The sequence below is a fragment of the Corvus moneduloides genome, chromosome 6 (genome assembly GCF_009650955.1).
Source record: "Corvus moneduloides isolate bCorMon1 chromosome 6, bCorMon1.pri, whole genome shotgun sequence".
In the NCBI taxonomy this organism is placed as follows: domain Eukaryota; kingdom Metazoa; phylum Chordata; class Aves; order Passeriformes; family Corvidae; genus Corvus; species Corvus moneduloides.
Window position 1 is genome coordinate 28192313 of NC_045481.1, and position 20311 is coordinate 28212623.

The window sequence follows — 20311 nt, forward strand, 5'->3', positions numbered from 1 at the left end:
AATTGAGGCACTGCAAATATTTGATAAGGAAAAGAAATGCAGAAGGAGAAAAGGTAATTCCTCTCGTTATAGTCTGCACCTTCAGAATGGTCTCACCCCTACTTCTTGTTCTTAGATCATTGCACACCTGTAAATGGATGTTTTTAACAACAGACCTTTTACATCTGGAATGCGCACTGAGAACCCTGTACTAAAATAAACAGCATTATATTTTAGATATCACTATCAAGAAAAAATTATTTTTCTGGGGCAACTTCTGTCTGTTGCACATCCCAAAGAAGCAGTTAATAAGTCATCATCAATGTTTACAGTTCTATAGTTACTTGGACTAACACACATATCCTAGAAAGGTTCAGTACAGTTCAGTTTCTTGTCACAGTATAGATAGTGGGGCAATTTACTTTCTCAAAAATAAAGAAGAAATAATTCTAAACCTGTTTGGACCATACCTAGCAAATCTGTAATGCTGTGGGATCTTTTTTAAAGAGGATTTAGTTAAATACAATTATGAAACTTTCTAATGTATCTCACAAATTATTTGCATCAAATCTTATTAAGTCTTCTGAACAACTTTTCCAAAGTTAAAAGGAAAAACTTATGGTAATATAATGTATAATAATTTGCCTCTGGAATACAATCATGGAACAGAATCAGAGTCACAGAAAACAATGTTGAAATACTATATCTAATTTTTGTAACTACTTAATATTTTATTTTATTTTATTTGTTGAAGAATAAAAATAAATCTGTAAAGCCTGAAATAAGACTTCTTTTAACTGAAGGCACTTTAGCCATTAAAATGTATTTGTCACCTGTACAGCCAAATTCCATTTCTAGACTAAGATCTTAATATTTTTTAGATTAATATTGTGCAATTCAAAGATTAATGAATGTGATTGCTCATATTGGATGGCTCTCAAATAATGTAGGTACTATATTCAATAATCTCCAGATATAGGAAATAAACCAGCTATAATTATAAAGAACTAATAGAGTAGCTAAAATCTCTTGCTAGATGCAATACTACAAACCCAGTTCCGTATTATTGGTAGCTTTTTATAGATGTCTGCTAACATCCAGCACATGGTTAACTTGGCTGAGGAAATTAAATTTTACATTTTCTTAGCTTCTAAAATGATATTCCATGCTGGAAGCTGGATGTTGTACTGATACAAGATCATGTGGTAACACTGAACACCTCATATTTCTAAAGACCGTATCTAATAAGGAAAAACAAGAAGGAGAAAAGCTTGTGAGCATGAGGATTGCAGAACTTTTATGGGAGTTATATAGCACATCTGATCCAAATTTGTGGCCTACTTAAATTTTCTTTCACCTCATGATCAGACATCACACCACCTCTGACAGGAGAATCAAATCAATAATCTCTTCATGTATATACAGAAAGTATGAGATAAGGGAAGTGTGGTGACTTACTGAATAAATAAGAAATTCTTTACCTACTGTAGAGTGCAATATCAATTACTTTCTAATGTTCTCAGGACCCTGAACTTTTGGAATACTTTGGTTCTGACTGATTTCTGACTACTTAAGGTAATAAAAAGAACTTAATATACCTAATTCAATGTTGAATTTATAATGTTTTTCTTTTGACCTAAGTATTCAAGACATTTTTCATTATCAAACAGAATAGTGTATCCTCTCTTTAGATGACTGTGCATGTTTCACAACTGTTATGGAGAAATAAGATTCTTAAGTATGATTAGAAACATATGTACTAAATACGTATTGTACTAAACAACTATCATAAGCTTTCTCTGTAGAAGTCATTACGTTAATGTATATGAAAGCTTAAATCAATGGATGAAAGTTTTCTAGCTACACCCTATCACCACTAATACAAGGTTTCAATATTGACTACTGTTACATACAAGTCATAGTTATGGGACTTTCTGTGACAGTTATTATTGTCATTCTCTTTGTACAAGCCAAACCTACTAACTTGAAACATTTATACAAATGGTTCTGAAGATAAAGGCTATTTTTCAAAAGTGGCTACTGAAGTTTAGAACATAAGTGTGTATTAGCACATCATTGAGGAAACCTATTCTCAAGAAATGTGCTTTTCTGAGCATACACTTTTAACAAGCAAAGAAATCTCAGTGTGTCCATATCAAATCAAATTGTCGACTCTTATCTGAACCCAGACCTGGGGTAAATTTTGCCCTGATTTCTTCAACAGCATAGACATGAAAGATCTCTTGCTGGACATCCTACATTCCTTACCAGTCCTTTAAGGGCGAGTTAAGGACAATTTTAGTGTCCTACTTCTCTGAAGGAAATATGTGGCAGGGTAAGTAGATGGAGCAATGCCTTCTGCTGAGCTGCTGATGCTAAATCAGCATTTAAATCTACTTAAAAATATTGGATACTTTTGAAAATCTGTCAGAATTTTAATTTTACATTTCTCATTTAGTCAGTAGCAAGCAGAATTTTGACCTTTGTAATTCAGAGCAAATTCAGATTCATGCCAAAAGGTTTATATACAAGTGCATGTTTAAGTGGTTGCACCAAGGTGTTCTCTACAAAATGACAGTCTGCCCCTTAGACACTTGTCACTGCTAACCAACACATCTACTTTAGATTGCATGTTCCCTGCTAATCTTTTTTCAAGCATTCTGGATCTGACACTGTGTATAATGCTATACACTTACTCTGCGTGTGTATAAAAGACCTGGGCTACTGTTTCAGCATTCCTGATGGGGCACGAAGAACAAAGAACAGCAGGAAAAACAAAGAAAAGCCAACTTTTGTGTTGGATTCTCAAGGGAAACATGCAAAAACTAGTTCTTCTCTAGTAACTCACCTGAGTACTGACATATACCGTTTGACAGCTGAGATTCAAACCAATTTAAAGTTCTTTAAAACTAAGGTACCAATTATTATACTACCCAATAATTAGTCTTAATTGTTGGACATGTGTCAAGCAACATTCACAGTAGCAAAACTTAGGTGGTTTCCTGTAGTGTTGGCCTCACTTTAATATGCCATTTCACTTATGAAGCACACTGTGAGCAAAGAGTGGTGTTCTGCTGTCTTGACACTGTCCCTGTGTGTTTGGAGGGACAGGACAACCAGCTATAGCAGCTACTGTAAGAGACTCTGTTCCTTAAAGGCAGCTCATTTATTTTCAATCTGCCTCTACCACTGCTTTTGTCCAGAGCTCATCAACTAGATGAACACAGCTTATGAAAAACAATTAGTAAAGAAATGGGAAGCTGTCAGAAAGGATAAAGAATCTTAAGTGCAATATATAATGTTAGGATGTTTAAAAGCTATTGTCCTCTGGTCAGTGGCAAAATGTTTACTTTGTGACAATCTTGCAATATGTCCACGATAGCATGTAAACACAGTAGAGCTAGTTGTATCTGGCACACAAGCATTCTAACTTGCTTCTGACAGCCAGATCACCAGAAGCTTATTTAGATTTAGGGGGTGGTGGTGATGAGTCTTTGCCAGTTGTAGAAATAGTAGCCTAACAACTTGTAATACATATAATTACTCTCCATATCCCCTGGTCAGCATATCTTCTGATATGTAAATTAGATGGAGCAAGCAGATGTATAACCTAGGATGCATTCCAGATTCATCTTGATAAAAGTATGGTATTCATACTGGGCAGGGTTCCTTTGTCTATAACAATGACACACCAAAAACACATGCAATGTAAAAATAAAGCTATTGATCATTTCCAGGGGGTACAGTCTACATGGAATATTTTCATTCCACCTGCCATATCTAATAAGAAGTATTATTTGTCAGCATCACACTAAGGAAGAAATGTGACAAAAACACAGGAAGGGATGACAGAACCTGCAAACATCTTATAAGGAAATTTCTACAACTTGTGAATTTACCTAAACATGAGAAACTAGGGAAAGATGAAGATGAAAGTGGTAAAACTCACGGCTACAGGAGCTACTTTTATGTGCATTTGAAGGATTTAGAGAGCTACCTACCTACCTACCTGCCTATTACAATTGCCTCCTGCACAAACACTGAATCATAGAATCTTAGAATGGCCTGGGTTGGAAGGGACCTTAAAGATCATCTAGTTCCACCTATCCTAATGTCCCAAGCCCTGACACTAGATAACACAGAGAGTCCTAAAGGAAATTATTTTTATTTCTTAGTGAAAGGAACAGTCATGGGGCACTTAAACCGCCTATTTTATTTTCTTTTATTCAATCAATACTAAGGCTTATTTTTATCTGGTAATTTAGCTAACTTCTAAAATAGTGAAAGTTAACACACAAGATCGATGTTTCCATTTGTACTTACAATAGATTAGGCACAGTTTTAGGGGTTTGGGTCTTTTTTTGTATATAGTTTTTTGCTGTTGTTGTTTTGTATTGGGTTTTTTGTCTGTCATGACAGTGCTTATGCTTGTCAAGCAAACTAGTTTTCTGGACATATTTAGATTTAGGAACACTGAGTATAGTAAATCTTATATTTTAGGAAACATCATGGTTTGGCATCTTGTCACACACAGGAAAAATCAAACCTTTTTCTTAAGATTAACTTGTTGACACAGCTAAGATATCTTTATAAGACATGATTTTCACTGTTTAATGATGCATTTGAAATAATGTAGCAAATCAAATCTGTACTCAATGTGACTGCTGAGTGCTGTTATTCTCTAGGTATATTATCAGAGCATTGTAAAAGAAGAGCATTTCTTTGCTAACTTATGGAACAACAACGGGTTTTTTGTTCTTGGCCAGATTCCCCAAAGAGAATTGAATTGCAAGGTATGACTTTTTCTTTGTTTTTATATTTATTCCGTCATATTAGAGTGCATTATTTTAATGGGGTTAAGGCTATCGTAAATTTGAAATTATTTTTCAATACAGATATTTTGGATCAAACCAACTGTTACAAAAGCATTCCACAAACTCATTGCTGGAATGTTTCTGGATGCCCTCAGGCTATCTTGTTTTAGTCTCAGCAAATTCAATGCATTTTATATTGTTTTAAATTACATGTCTAGTGCTTGAAGGGAAAAATATTAAATGAGGATAGAGTAACCTGATTTTTTTTTTTTTTCTTTGTTTCTATTAAGGCATGCAGTGTTTGGTTAGAATGTTTCTAAGGAAAGGATAAAACATGTATGTATTTATTAACCTGATCCATTCCATGGAATGTCCTAGTGAGCTGTGGGAACTGACACAGTACATTTTTTCTTACCAGGCCATCAGGTGGGTAATGGCATATTTTCCTACCTTTACCTTTCCAACTTCTAAAATTCTTAGTTTTCTTTCTACTGACAGTTCTGAGCTATTGCCTTCATTCTGTGCATCTTCAGACTAACCTGGAAAGCTTTTCTTGACCTTCTCTTAGAGAGATTTCCAGAATTGCCTTGAATGAGATGTCAAATAGAGGAACTCTTCTGAGGAAAATTTTCAATTGAGCGAGCAAATTAAATAGTATGCAGTGCATATTTATAAGCTGGAGATTTTTCTATTGATCCTATAAGTTTTACAAATGAAAATTTCAAATATTTATTTATATTAGGTTGATAAAATCCAAGAGATGAAGTACGGACACACTGTAAGAGCAAACTGTAAGTGCTCTCTATGCACAGGTGATGAAATGGTATCAAATTCAGTAATTTTGTTGCAACCTAGAGAACAATGATCTGTAACACATAGGGAAATTTGTTAGGTAAAGAAAGAACTAATAAGCTCTAATATGTGTAAATAATTTTGTAGTTTACCTGAAATTTTAAGGAAAGCTGCTTCAGTTCAATTTACTAGTCTGACCTTTATATAAACCTTTCTATAGTTCAAAAAATGTTTTAATATTCATTTTATGGACAATTTTTCTGATTTCTAAATTCTCAGCATTGCTTTCTCTTTGACCTGTTGGTCGCATCTCTATTTTTCAAATTGCTATTTAAGTAAATTAAGGTTTTCTATCATAACTCTCTTGTAAACAGCATTTTAAATCCATAGGAACTGAGAATTGCATCAGGTCAGTCTTGCCATTTCTTCCCTTAAAACCTCAGGCTTGACATACCAAACAGAAATTAAAGAAAGCCTTTTACACACAGAAGTTTTATCTCTAAAATTTCTATTTGCTTATTTCCTGTTATGATTTCAACATTAGTTGGCTGAACTACCGTACTGGTGATTGAAAAAGGTAATATCTAAGGATAAACTGCTTGCATTTTTTGAGATAGTCACCAGAGGGCATTTATGGACTAAGTCAAGATAAATTTCTGCATTCACCGTGGGAATGCTGAGAAGTGTTCTGAATGACACCATATTGCTATTAAAACTAAATCACTACTTTTATAAACGGAAAGCTTTGATTTAAAATGACATCTTCATTACAAAGAGGAAAGAAAGAGAGATGACCAATATAATTTTTGACTTCTCAAAAATTATTTGACTGCATTATGTATGTCAGATATCCTGAATTTTCACACCACCATGAAAAAAATGTAACAGGCAAAAAAGGGAAAAAAAGGTAGTAAACATTGTTTTCTTTCTTCCATAATTTTAAAAATATGCAGTTGGAGGAAGAAGATGGTTCTTTTTAAGACTACTGCAATGGAATAAAAGTAGAGCAATGTTTTTTTTAAAAGATGTTTTCATCTTTTATATTGGAAGACATGTTAATTATTATTAAATAGCTGCCTTTCAGTGAATATAATAATAAATAGTCTAATAAAATTATGACAGCTTTGAGGAAATAGCTAGGGATCAGATATTAAAAGCTGTTGTGATATTCAAAATGTAGGGGCAGGCTCAGAATATAAATTTACTTAAATCATTATAAATTCATTATTAACCAATTTTGATTATCAGCTTCTGTGAATATGTAAAACTCTGTATTTCATGTATGTCTATATTTCATGATGAAATAATATCTTTAGAAGTACCTTCTCTATCAAGAAGAATGTCTTTTTGGCCCTGCTCTCCCAAAACAGAGATCTCGTTAGTATGAACTGTATAAAATAGAACTGAAATCCTTAAGAGACATGCATTATACAGGAAACCTTATAAAGTAAAGCTCAGCTTTGATAGTGTAGCTAAATACTGTGGAAACTTGAGTTTTATTTTTCAATAGAGAAGTAAATGGAAAGAAAATGCAGGGTGAAAAATATTTGCATGATTAAGAGAAAAGTCCTAAAGATCGGTTAAAGAAAAAAATGTTCTCTTTGTGTGGATATGTGCACTCTCCTGAGTACAAAGTTAGTAGGATTCAGTGAACATTATTTTAGAAAACACCTGCTTTAAATTTCATATTGTTGTTCTAGCTTTGACATCCAACTTTTATTGGAAAGAGATCACAGGCATTGGTAAAAACAAATTGAAGTCTGAAACCTTGTTGAGAGAATTGCCCTATATTTAGTAACAAACAAATCATGCTTTTTTTGGTAACATGGGTATTGCATGCTCTTTCTTTTCCACACTTTTTTTTCCCCCTTTGAGAAAGGTTATACATTGTTTTCACGTTGCTTCTTTCAAAGCAGCATTTTCATATGTATTTGATAGCCAGCGCTTTCAGATTGTAACTCAGAGCAAGTTCAAAATATTTCCATGCCCTCGATTTGTATGGTATAAACACACTAGAGCAAGTCCATGCCATTGCACCATGTTTTCAGTCACCTTTCATCCCTTGTGAGTGAATACAGATATTCCTTCCAAAGGTTCTACAGTGACAAAAAATTTTAACTTAAGTAGTGTAAATCAGATATTTCCAAGTTAAAAAAACCCCACAATAAATATATTGACTGTGTAATAGAAATGCGAAATAACCAAAATCATATACTTGAAATATTCTAGTTGCAGTTGCAACCTTCATTTGTACGTCTCAGAGAAGTTTAGAGTTAACTCACTTATTGGCTCAAAGTTCAGTAGAATCCTCCAGTTGGAGCATTGCATGAAATATCTCCAGATAAGGGGTTACTGGTGGCAATGCCTTGCTCTTCTATTTCACCCTGAAGGTTCAGGTGTTTTCAATTATTTTTTCAGTAGCAAAAGGGTAGGTGAGTGGCTACCTTGGGGATTTACTCCAAGTTAGCTACAGACCAGATCATCAACAGTGTTGCATTTAAACTAGAATAATGAATTACATGGTAAAATGATACCTGCTGTATTGCATAAAACAACCCAATTCACTGACTGTTACAATGACATTACTGGAGCAGAAAAGAGACAAAATTTCTTAAGAGTCGTCTTGATGACCATGCATTTCATTGGTAAAGCTTTCACTTGAACTATATTTAATTTACTCTTACTAAAAGTGTCCTTCCAGATGCTGGATCTTTAATAATGCAACTATATCCAACAGATATATAAATTAAAACTAAAAAGACATGTTAAAGCTGATCTCTTCTTTCTTTGGCTACATAATCTTTCAGAGCTGTGAATTATATAGTAGTCTCTTACCTAGTTCTCTGCAAGCAGTGTGACACCTCATGGAAATCTGCACTATACATGCTAACTGCTTTGGAGTAACTAGTTTAGGAATATTATACATTTATATACATCTATATTCATATGTATATGTATGTGCATATATATATGCCCATGCATGGGAGCATTGCCTCTGTATAAATATATGCAGACAATTGTCAATTTGCATTTTTTCCTTCTTCATTGTATATATCCAAGAGGCCAAAGATTTGCTGACTTAAGAAATAACCAGGAAAATATTTTTAAAGAATTTTTATAACATTTATGATTCTTTATAAATGACCTAAATTTTATAAAGTTATCATAGCCCTAGAATACTTGTGCCACAAGGAGCTAATCATGCTCCTAAAGGACCTTGAACACATGCAGTCTTCAGGTATATTGCTTCATGAACAAAATTCAGGTATCATCAATGTCAGAGGAGAAACTTGGTGAATAATTTGTTTCTCTGTGATATAAAAAGCTTTTAACCAGGCTACTGTGTTCAGAAAGAAAAGACATCATCTAGAGTTTGCAATGGAAAAGAAATGTGACTACAATCAGGAAGAAGAGACTGAGAAGATAGAATTTAACTCTCTGGAATAATGTGAGAGATCTAATGAGAATTACACGGAAGACAATGGAAAAAGAGAAGGTAGAGGAAAGAAAACAAAGAACCAATGACTTCTAGGACTTGAGTAAACAAGGTTGGTGAGACACAAGGACAGTGCAGAATTTCTTCAAGCCACTGCATTTCAACAAACTAATCATCACACTCATTTTCATGTGGAAATGTAGCAGATTATATAAACAATCTGAGGATATCTTAAATAGTGATTAATTTAACTGGACAGACATAAGAGGATCATGAATAAAAGTGATGTATGATTACTAAAAGAGAGATAAGAATTACTTGGTCTGAAAACAAATGGTTAAGCTAAGAGATTTCCAGTTTTTCCTGGGACTTGAGCAGGATCTGGTGCTACTTAACATTTTCATTAATAACACTGACCAAAAAAAAAAAAAATTGTTTTGAAATTTTCTGATGACAAAAGAGGGAGGTATTCATAATCCAAATGTTCCATGGGACAGCATCAAGATACTAAGGAGTGAAACTAGAGACATGTAATGAAACATATATGATAAATCATTATCTGGAAAACATAGAGGAAGAGAAGCACTTCTTATATTTAATTGACTCATGTTCATTGCCAAAAGATAGATGAAAAAGCAAAGACAATCCTCTCCTTTACCAACTTTGGATTAATCAAGTATTTCCAGAAAAGCCATGTACCTGCGAATGCCCTTGCACAAGAAACTGACAGGATCATTTTACTACTGTGTGTAGCTGTGGTCATCCATAGTCACTGGAGATAAGATCATTCTGAAGCTGCTGAAGAGAACTACTGGAATGATTGGAGGTGGATCTTATCTGAAGGGATTAATAGAGATTGCCTTGATTAGTGTAGAGAGATGAAGTACAGAGAGATGGCCCAAACAGTTCAGGAACATGTGTGAATATCAAGAACACCCTGCTGGCAGTGCAGGCAAGCTGCTTAGCCAGCTTTGAGGGCTTGAGAAACTTGTACATATATATTGCTTGTCTGTGTGGTGGCATTGTGATGGACACAGTGATTCTGAAGCTCCTTTACAGGAATGGCAGCAGAACTGAATACAAGCTCTGGCACTAATGGAGACAGAGCCTGTATAGGCCTGTAGGTGAAAATTGTTTGTTCTTTTTGTGTTTAGTAGATGTGCAACTGCATGGAATTACACAGCATGACTAAAACATACAATGTTCAGACACAAAATAACCCTTTTTCTCATCTAAACTCTTCACTTAGAGGAAACTGTAAACTGTAACTCACGGCATTTGTTTCTAGTCAGACATGCTCTAATCCCCAAGATTATGCCATTCCATCACCACCATTAGAGATTTATGGTGGAATAAGAGGAATCTTACTGTAAGAAGTGTTAAATGCAGATTTTTATTTATATTGACTGAAATAAATATTTTTAAAATATTTTTTTAAATAATAGTGAAGAAGCATGAACAGAAAGAATTTTTGGATGCTGTAATTTATGACTTCATAGCTGACAGATTGGCTGACAAAGACTGATGATGCTATGGATAATAGATCTGCTCCCATCTGTGGGGAGAGAAACACTTTGAATGGCAGCTTTGGAACCTCTCTGCTAGACAAAGGTAGCAGCAGAATGTTAGAAATATCTGAGGTTGAAGTGGGGAGATGAGCAAGTGAAAGCCTTAAGAGGAGTTATTGTCCTTCAAAATAAGGAAAATAACAATATTTTTTCCTTTTTTCCCCTCTGCCTATGGAAAAAGAATATAAAATTAATCTAAAGAATTTTGAGTGCACTGATTTGTTTCACAGGGATTCTCACCCAGTGGGTCAAAATGAGAGTGATATATCCATAAATTAATTCAAACTCACAAACTTTTTTCAGCAAAGCACTAAAAACCTGTAACTAACTGCATGAGATAACAGATATTACTGAAAATTAGACCACTGTTTATGAGTATAGGACCTCTGAAGATTGTCATCAGGCACTTAGGTTTTTGTTCTGTATTCTCTTGCAGAAGTCACAGTGATGATTGAGAAGATATATCAGACATTCTGACATCGTTGTTGCTGAGACTATCTTCTCCTGTAAATGGGCATTTATGAGCAGAAGGTTCTCAAAAATGCACCCATGGTTGCTGGAACTTCTTTGCAGTCGCTCTGAGTGTGGCATTCAACTCACCTAACATCTGCTCTGTAAACAGCTGTCCAGCGAGCCTTGTGTTGTCACCTGTATTCTTTTTCATAGCAGTGGAGGAAGGAAGAAACCTTATTGCCCCTAGCTAGCTGCTGTGTTTCTCTGCTAGAGATTGCCACCCCATCAGGGGAGCTGGTCAGTGAAACAGAGCTTGGCATTTCACATCCTGGTACGTGCACTTCAATAGCCACCAATGAATTAATGCAGCACATTGTGGTTTGGACAGTGGGCATGCCTATTAGCTTCTCTTTCATGTCCTCTACACTGGAAACAATCAGCAAAGAAACAAGATAGTCAGCTGTGCACTGCAACAACACAACACAAAAGATCAGAGTACCTGTACTTGTGCTATACAAAGCATATGCCTTCACTTGTCTGAACGTCTCTTTTCCAATGCATAAAGAATGGTTAAAAATATTTTTCTGGTAAGAATGACTCTAATGTGGAAAAAACCTACCATCTCCCAGTGTCCATATAGTTCATCAGGGTTTTAAAGTACTCTTGAGTGAAAATAGGGGTATTAAAGGACATATTTCTCGAGTTTCTGAAAATAACTAAATAATGAATAATGAAAGTTCACTATTTTGAAAATGTCATTATTTTGTTCTGAATCAATTACAGATTAGAAAATAGATTTTTTTTATTTTTCTGTTGTTGAAAACAAATAAATGATACCTTTTTCACGAGTATTTTGCCCAGTTCTAATGTTTCAGAAGCAATGTTGGATGCTCAAAGCATTTGTCATATAAAATAACACTGCTTCAACTTTCAAGCCTGCAATGATAATAATTAATACTTTCTATCAGTACTTTATATTCATTGCAAGTACCAGTAACATTAGTGACATTGTTAAAAGTTCCTCATCTGAATGCTGCTGAGATAGATGAAATGCATGATTTTGGATAATAATACAGTATCATTTAAACCTGAATTTACTTGCCACCATTTTTCCTGGCTTCTACATTAAATGGTGCTTTGTAGAGATTATTTTGGGACCCAAAATGTTAACTATTCATTGGAATGCACTGTACAAACTTAGAAACATGATGAATAGTATTTTAAGCATAAGCATTTCAAACATATCTGTTCTGTGTTTAAATGTCAGAACAAAGCATATTACAGGAAAAACACCTACAAACGCATAAATGCAATAAAGCCACAAAATATGGGTTAAAAATTTCCATATTTGATCTGGGTAGCAAATTATAGAGAGAGCAAAAACCCCCTACGCATAACCATAGCTGCCAATTCTGGATCTTTCAAAAAGCAAGGGCAGGATACCAAGTACATGATTCTGCCTTGTGCCAAGCAAGCATCTATGAAAATGTCACCTTTATGCAAGTGAAACACAAAACGAGTAGAATTTGCCCTTAAATGTGAGGGGGAAAGTGTTCTGAAAATAAACAAATTGCTTTTTACTGCTAATTAAAACATGAATCAATAAATATTTTCAAAGTTAAATAATACTGTTCCTCTCAAGCTGAGCACCAATCTGCTGGGCTCCAGCCAGGAGAGAATCTTTTCTAGCATAGTTACAAACAACTGATGAGTGGAGCTGAAAACAGAAACATGAATACAACTTTCACAGTAATTCAAACAAAATTGTACGACTTTTAACATATCATTTGAAGGTTCTTTACTCTTTCCACCTTTTTGTATAGTGGTCAGCACATTGCTGGTGAGATAATGACCTACAACGTGCAGTCAGATTATGGGAATTAAGATGTCAGTTTCAAAATAAACACCAGTTGGTTCAACAAAGCCTGCAGCTAGGATTATGTCAGGACTAGGAAGACATTTAAAACCCGATTGAAGCAGACTTACTGTTTCTGAACAGAAAACATGCTGTAGCATCCTGTTTTACTGTAGACTTAGAAAACCGATGTTGCTGACTCCCTGAAACTGATTTCTCAGCTAGGAAGATGGTCAAGACAAAGTCCTTGCTTTGGATATGGAATCTGGTCAGATTCTTATTTCTTGTCCTCTTGCACTTGATATCCTTGGTTTTTCCCACAGCAGTTTTTCACAAGTGGGTCTGTGATCCCAGAAACAGATCCCCAGTTAATATCAACTACTCTTATTGCTTTGCATGTTGATTATGGGATAACACTTCCAGCAGAGAGGTGGAACAGGGACAACGAGGGTCACTCGAAATATAGATGTGTAGCTACTAAGATTTCAGAGTTAACCCACCATGCTTACTGACTTCTCAGGAGTTAAACCATGTCATATTTGTTAATTACATAAGAATTTAGCTTAATATGAGAGTACCGAAAATTCTATGAAAAAGTTTGAACTGAGCATGATTAGACAACTACACAAGTTTCTTTTTTCTCTCTCTTGCTCTTATTCTGAGAATAACAAACAAATTAAAATCCTCCAACCCTCCTATCCCCAACTAAATTTTTAAAAGAATGAAAAAGGTGTCTATACCTGAATTGGGGGAAGTTTTAAGGAACACTACATACCAGTCATACACCATTAAAAAAAAAAAGTAGTTTATGTTATCCTTTAAACAGCACTGCAGTATTAAGAAGGCAAATATTTTTTATTAATATTTTCTTTTTATTCTGGGATACATTTGCTAAAGTCCTAATCAAATAAATGTGTATCACCTGTGAAACAGTGATGTACTACTCCTAGAAGCTGACAGTTGCCATAGATGTTGTAGCCAAAACCCTGAGTAGGCAGTTTCAATTGAAGTGCAGATTCCTTGAGCTGCAGGTCCTGAGTTTTTGTGATTGGTCTAAAGTATTAGGTCTTACAGACATGTACACACTTGACCCCTTTGTGCCTCTAAACTCCAAAAGGTACTAGTATACCAGCTATTCTGGACAAATTTATCACATTATATTTTGTGTCCATTAGAGCTTAGACGAAACAACCTCACATAGTGGACACAGTACATTAAATTTCCATGAAAAATATTCAGCAGAACAGTCTGACTGAATTATAGCCCAAACAGTCTTCAGAGTCACTGCTGATAGTATTTTAAATATCTGAGTTTTATAACAAGCCTATTGTTTTAGGACTACCTACGGTACTTGAAACTTCAGTGAATCAGTTGGAGATACTTGTAAGTCTTATTACCAGGCATGAAATGAAGGTTTCAATCCTATTCAGTGATACTGGACAGATTTCTAGCAAGTACAGGAGAAAGAACACTTTTACTACAGACTGTTCTGGCCAAGGATTCACCTCTGGCTATGTCTGATCTCTGCATTCAAAAAGAATGTTCTGGATTCTTACTCTGCATCCCAGCCTTCCGCTCAGTCATTCTGTCTTGGCTGTCTCAGTTTTGCTTGTCTACAGCTCTGCTACTCCTTTGTGGGTAGTGTGGGGGTATATATATATGTATATTGCATATATATTTTGAAGCACTTGGATGGTGGGTTTTACAGCATTTGGATGATGAGTGCTAAAAAATACTGAGCAGTATGTGAAGTCAGGTGGTATGGAAATATCAAGAACAGTAAGTGGTAACGATAGTAGTGTCGGTGGTGGTGGGGTGATGGCACAGCACAGGCTGAGGGGCCCTGGGCCAACTCATGATTCTGAGTGTGTTTCTGGAGGCAGCACAACCCCTGCTTTGGTGTGGTTATCAGCATAGGATAGGGGACAGCCATACAGGAGCGCTCTGGGAGGCATAATGGATGGGACAGCATGTGTTCTGCCAAAATATTTGAAAGCCTTATTTATGACTCCATTCTGTGGTAATCTGAATGCGATTAAGTAAGGTTGAAATCCAAATAATCTATTGGTTAGTGAACTAAAAGATTATGCTTGCTTTCACATTGCAGTCATTTACATTGTCTTTGTGAGAAATTGTGGCAGGATGCAAAAGAGGTTGCATTATGCAAGCAAAAATAAAGAACAGTAGAATTTATAGCAAATAAGTTTGTTAAATTCTGCATTAATGAAAACTTCAAACAGTTGCTGTAGATGTTGCATGGCAGTAGGAGTAGGCTGAAGATGATCATTTTAAGAATACAGATATATTATTAGAAAGAGCACTGCTCTGCTTACAGCTGCATCACTTCAAACATACTTAATGGTGCACTTTACTATCTTTTGTGTTTAAGCATAGGGCAATGGCATATAGGTAAATGAGTCTATGTCTCATTCTCCCTTTTCCTTTGCTGTTAAATGTGCTACATGCATGCATGGACTGGAACACAAGGCATTACGTCACTTCCCAGGTAATGCACAGGGAATACTTCACAATTCCTATACGGCTGTTCCTTACTTGGTATTAGTACTTTACCTTTCAACTCTCTTATTTTCTTTTACAGGTTACTTGTTTTCACTCCTTTAAAACAGGGACAAAATAAGTAATGTGATGGATTACATGAAAGCTGGAAAAGGAAGACCAGAGTAATTTTTGTACTTTATAGAATATTCACATGAAACTTTAAACAAGTAAAATCAAAGAAACACAGGAACTGTGTTCTGAACTCACAGGAATATGATGTAAACATATATAAAAGGAAGATTCCAAAACATGTATTCTACTATAGTGGGTCCTATTTGTTCTTCATACAGAGACAGACATATAGAATAATAGCCTTGAGGTTTTAAAAAGAGGTTATAAAAAGAAAATAAAACTGTTGTAATGCTAAAACGGTAATAGTCTCAGCACTCTTACTTTGGCCCCTTTATGCATGTATCATGATTATGCTTCTTTGCTTGAGCCTTTCTATTTTTGTACACCCTCTGCCTCTTTTGATGAATGATTATTTATTCAGTATTTGACTAGTTATTCAAAGGGTGATCTCCTTTTTTTCACCACAAATTTCTCCTGTATTTTGATACACTTACTGCAGCATCTGAATGCTATTAAAAAGTTAATTAATTTATCTCCACAAAGTTCTGTGAAGATAGATGGTGTTATTATCCCTGCTCTGTAAGTGACAACCTGGGTATAAAGCAATTATTGGTTTCACTGAAAAAGATATGGCTACTCTGGAGGAAAATGGATAGGATCATCTGGTGAATGGCTGCATCACTATGCATTTATATCAAACTATTAATTGCAACATTTAGGAAATAGAATATCTTTAGTTGTTTTGATTCATTAACTGAGAAAGCAAATATCTCATGTCTCAGTTTCTAACTTAAAAAAGAAAAGGACTTCCCTGTCACGAAGAAGACTTCTGAATCTATGGAATTTCTGGTATCAAACATCAACACAGTAACTACTCTTTATGTGAACCAACCCTGGTCCATGTATGAAATGGTTAACATCATAACTACTTTTTAACTGCAGTAGAGAGAAGCTCTCAGGACATCTGTTTTTAACCCTAACTGTAGAACATAATGATCAATTGACTCTGCCTTTGTCTCATTCCTTTCTTCCTTCTCACTTTTTCCTGGTCATGCCCAATCCAATTCTCCCTTCAGCCCTGCCTCTGCAATTACCTGATATCATCATATGGATCCTGTTCCCATCCGTAAATGTGTTGCTTGAGCTTCTGCTACTTCCTCTGTTTTTGGGCTATATTTTTTGCATATTTTGAGCAAATGCTTACATTGGTCAGGCCATACCCACCTCTGCCCACATTGCCTGCCAACCAAAAGGGATACGTAGAGATCTGGAAGGCCAGGTTCTGTTCTCAGGTTGGAGATGGACTGCCCAGAGAGGAGAACTCTGATTACGTGTGAACTCAGATTTTTTTCCCAGTCAGTGAAGCAGCGTGAGTTTTAAACAAATTTCAATATGTACTTTAAATGTACATGAGGTGCTATGTACTAGAGCATCTGAACAAATGAACTACAGTGATTCAGTAATTTTTTAACATGAACCAAATTCTGTGCGGGTGTGTTTGGCTTGTGGTGGTTATTTTCCATCTACTTACTTTAGAAACAGCAGCTCTGTTTTACTTCTTTTTTTTTTTTTTTAAATATATATGCAGATGCATATATGCACACACAAATAATTTAATATAATTAGCTTTAAGCAAAATACTGAAATGTCAAATTTCAGATAGAAGTCTGGGTAGGGTTCAGGTAAGTTTGCTAAATTTTGGCTAAGCTACAACATGCTGAAAAAATAGTTCTTTTAATGGAAAAGAATTGAACAACTTTATTTCTGGGAGTAGTACCTGGGACAATGACTCATACAATTTAAGCCACTGCATGGAAACTCCAGGAGTAAAATTCTCTGGGAGTTCCCAGTCCTCTTTTTTTGTATGCTTGAATAGCCCTTCTCCTTCCAAAAAATAACAGTGGACCTGCAGATATTATTTTTAAGGCACGGGCTTGTTTATAACATTGGAAACTTCACTGTCTTGCATCACAGGTTATCAATCTTTCTATATCCCATCTTCCATGCCAGCATTTTCTGATGAATTCTTTCAAAATTATAAACACATTTTAATTAACATTTCCTGCACATTAATTTACTTTGTAACAGATTTAAAAAGAAAATATTTTAATTGTAATTTTCTATCTTCATTTCTATTTCTTTAATGACAATTACACGTTTTATTTAAAATATTTAGCTGTCAAACCAAACACATTCCTGTCTATTGACTTGATTGATATCTTTTATTGTTGTTAAGGCTTAAACATTCCAGGGATGAAGAAATATTTAAGAAAACTAACAGATTAATGTGTTTGCCAAGAAATGTTCACATTACATTTTTCCATGAAAATTAGCAGGGTACTGAGCATCCAGAAATCATCTGCCTAAGAAAAAAAAGAAAAGAAAATACTAAATGAAAAATTTTCTTCATGGCCCATTTTCCATAGAGGTACTCCCACCTATAAAAGAGTTTTCAAATAAACTCTTTATTTTTTAATTTAAAACTACTTTTGAAATTAATCCTTTTACCTCTCTTGATATCTTTCTGACAACCTCCTAATCTCTTCAAACTGTTGGTTAAAAAGTGCACCATTAAATCAGCCTGTCATCAATTTTGTCTCTCACCACAGTGACTCAAAGAGTTGCATCAGCTAGATCATTTAAAGAAACCACAACTTTTTAAAAGAACATCTGCTGCTGTAATTTATAATGTATAACATAATCTGACATCCAAATTTGACAGAGTTTGGTAATGTCTTCCAATAATGGGTTGTGAGAGATTTTGTCCTGGGATGTCGCAAACAAAGAGGCAATAAATTATTAAGAGATGCAGCTACCAATCTAATAAAGACAAGAAAAATAATCATCTCTACTTTGAATACTGACAAATATGATGCCATGCAGACTCCTTTTTAAACAGCCTGTTTTAATTTTAAGTATGTGCCGGTTTCTCAGGACATAATTTCCTGAGATTAGTGAATATGAATGAAAGTGCTAAGTGCTGACAATTTGAATTCTCACTTCTTTTAACACTCAAGTGCTAAATATTGCCCAAACTTTTGCTAAAATGTTAAGTATCTATCTCTTTTTTCACTGGTAAATTACCATTGATTTGAAGATCTGACAGCTACAGCCATAGAATAGTAGGAAGAACAGTTAGTGTATAGAAGAGGTAAATTCCAAATCATGATGAGAAAAAAACATCCAATTTTCATGAGGAAGGAAGCAGAGATTTCTGAGAGAGAGCAAGAGAGTAAGGCAATGTGGGCTCGGTCTAGGCAGAAACATCCAAAGAGCGGAAGTAGGGTGGGTAGTGAGGAATAGTCTGCAGAAATGATAGCATCTCCAGGGACAAATTCTCACTAGAAGTCTGTCATTAAATCAGTTACTTTTGTAACTAAAATTCATTGAATTGTTTCCTATCTCCATGCTAGGTGTGCAGGTACTGTAAGGAGGTGAAATTAGGATGGGAAGCCTATAGGAGATCTGCAGAGATAAAGTGGATTAGATAAATCCTCAAGTTGCATTTAGAGAACTGCTATTAGTACCATCTGGCTATGAAAATATTGGTTGCTATCGTGCAATTGCACTGGAACACAGGTATCTTTTTTGCTAGCTTCCTGTAAGTGGTCTGCTATGGAAAGTCACTTTCGATGCACATGAACAATAATGAAAAGGAGGAAAGGGACTGGTGGAAAGCAGGTTCATATTTTTTAATGGAAAAGTTATCCACTCAGCAACAAAGGTGGTGAAGTTCCCAGTTTGAAAGTACTTTACAATCAGAGGCCTCATCAAGAGAGTCATTTTCAAAAAAGCACCACACTCCCTCATTGCAAATGAATAAAAAGCTGAGAAAACAAGCAGAGAATAAAGCTACTCTCAGCCTGGGGTTGGCTCCGTAGTGCGGCCTAAATCAATCCCCATCCTTTTTTATGCAGAGTGCACTTACATGCTGATGTGATGGCACAGATTTGTACAAGAGGTCCCAGGTTTGGTAACTTAAAAGAGGCTTAAACAGTTCTTAAAATACTTTAAAGGAGAAGGCATGTTGTCTGCAGTAAATACAAATGTATACTGCAATTATAAACCAGCATTTCTTCCCATTAGAAATTAAATTTTATCTCTTTTTCATGTTGTATTGATTTTAAAGAAATTGTATTCTCTTATAGAATCTCCAGATCATTACTCATTTTTATCTTTACAGAATAAAACACTGTAAAAATAAATGGTGTCTTATCAATATGAGCTATGCAGCAGATTGTGCAATCTTCATTTTCCAGGACTTTGTACCCTTAGTACACACTGTCAATAATCCAGTACTATGATTACATTAAATTAAAATAATATAAAAATATTTTGTGTGAAACTAGAAAGTTTTGGTTCCTTTCATTTGCCTACTCTCGCCTGAGTCTTTTAGGCCTTCCAGCACTTCACCAAAACACTTTTTTTTAAATGACAGTTTAGTGTCTCTTATATTTAAATGTGTCCAAAATTATGCTTGAAGAAAAATACAAAATATTGCGAAGACTGTAACAAATGGAAAAAGTGTCATCACAACTATATGAGTCTATTTTAATTTGCATTTCTGCACATCATTTTAAAAGAAAGTTATCTTTTCAAAATACAAAATAGATGGCCAATGCCCTAACTAACCATGAAGTGGGTACTACACTGGTGAATACCCTGAATTATCAACCTGCATCTCCTCTAATGGGACCTGACAGGTAAGCTTATAGGAATGAAAAGCAGTTCTAGTAGGTGGTATGTGAAACTGAGCTTATCATGTCACATCAATATCCTGAGA

The 20311-nt window shown here is 35.0% G+C and overlaps 1 long non-coding RNA gene across 2 annotated transcripts in view; it reads left to right on the forward strand.

Moving 5' to 3' along the window:
• Positions 1-18352, forward strand: part of LOC116446050 — a 29028-nt gene extending 10676 nt beyond the window's left edge. The window contains exons 2-5 of one of the 2 annotated variants that reach the window (XR_004241015.1): positions 4665-4772; positions 5084-5219; positions 11026-15403; positions 15497-18352. This is a non-coding gene — a long non-coding RNA (uncharacterized LOC116446050). Of the gene's footprint in view, positions 1-4474; positions 4773-5083; positions 5220-11025; positions 15404-15496 lie in introns of those variants that run through there. The other variant, XR_004241014.1, reaches the window with a different exon arrangement.
• Positions 18353-20311: the final 1959 nt, after the last annotated feature.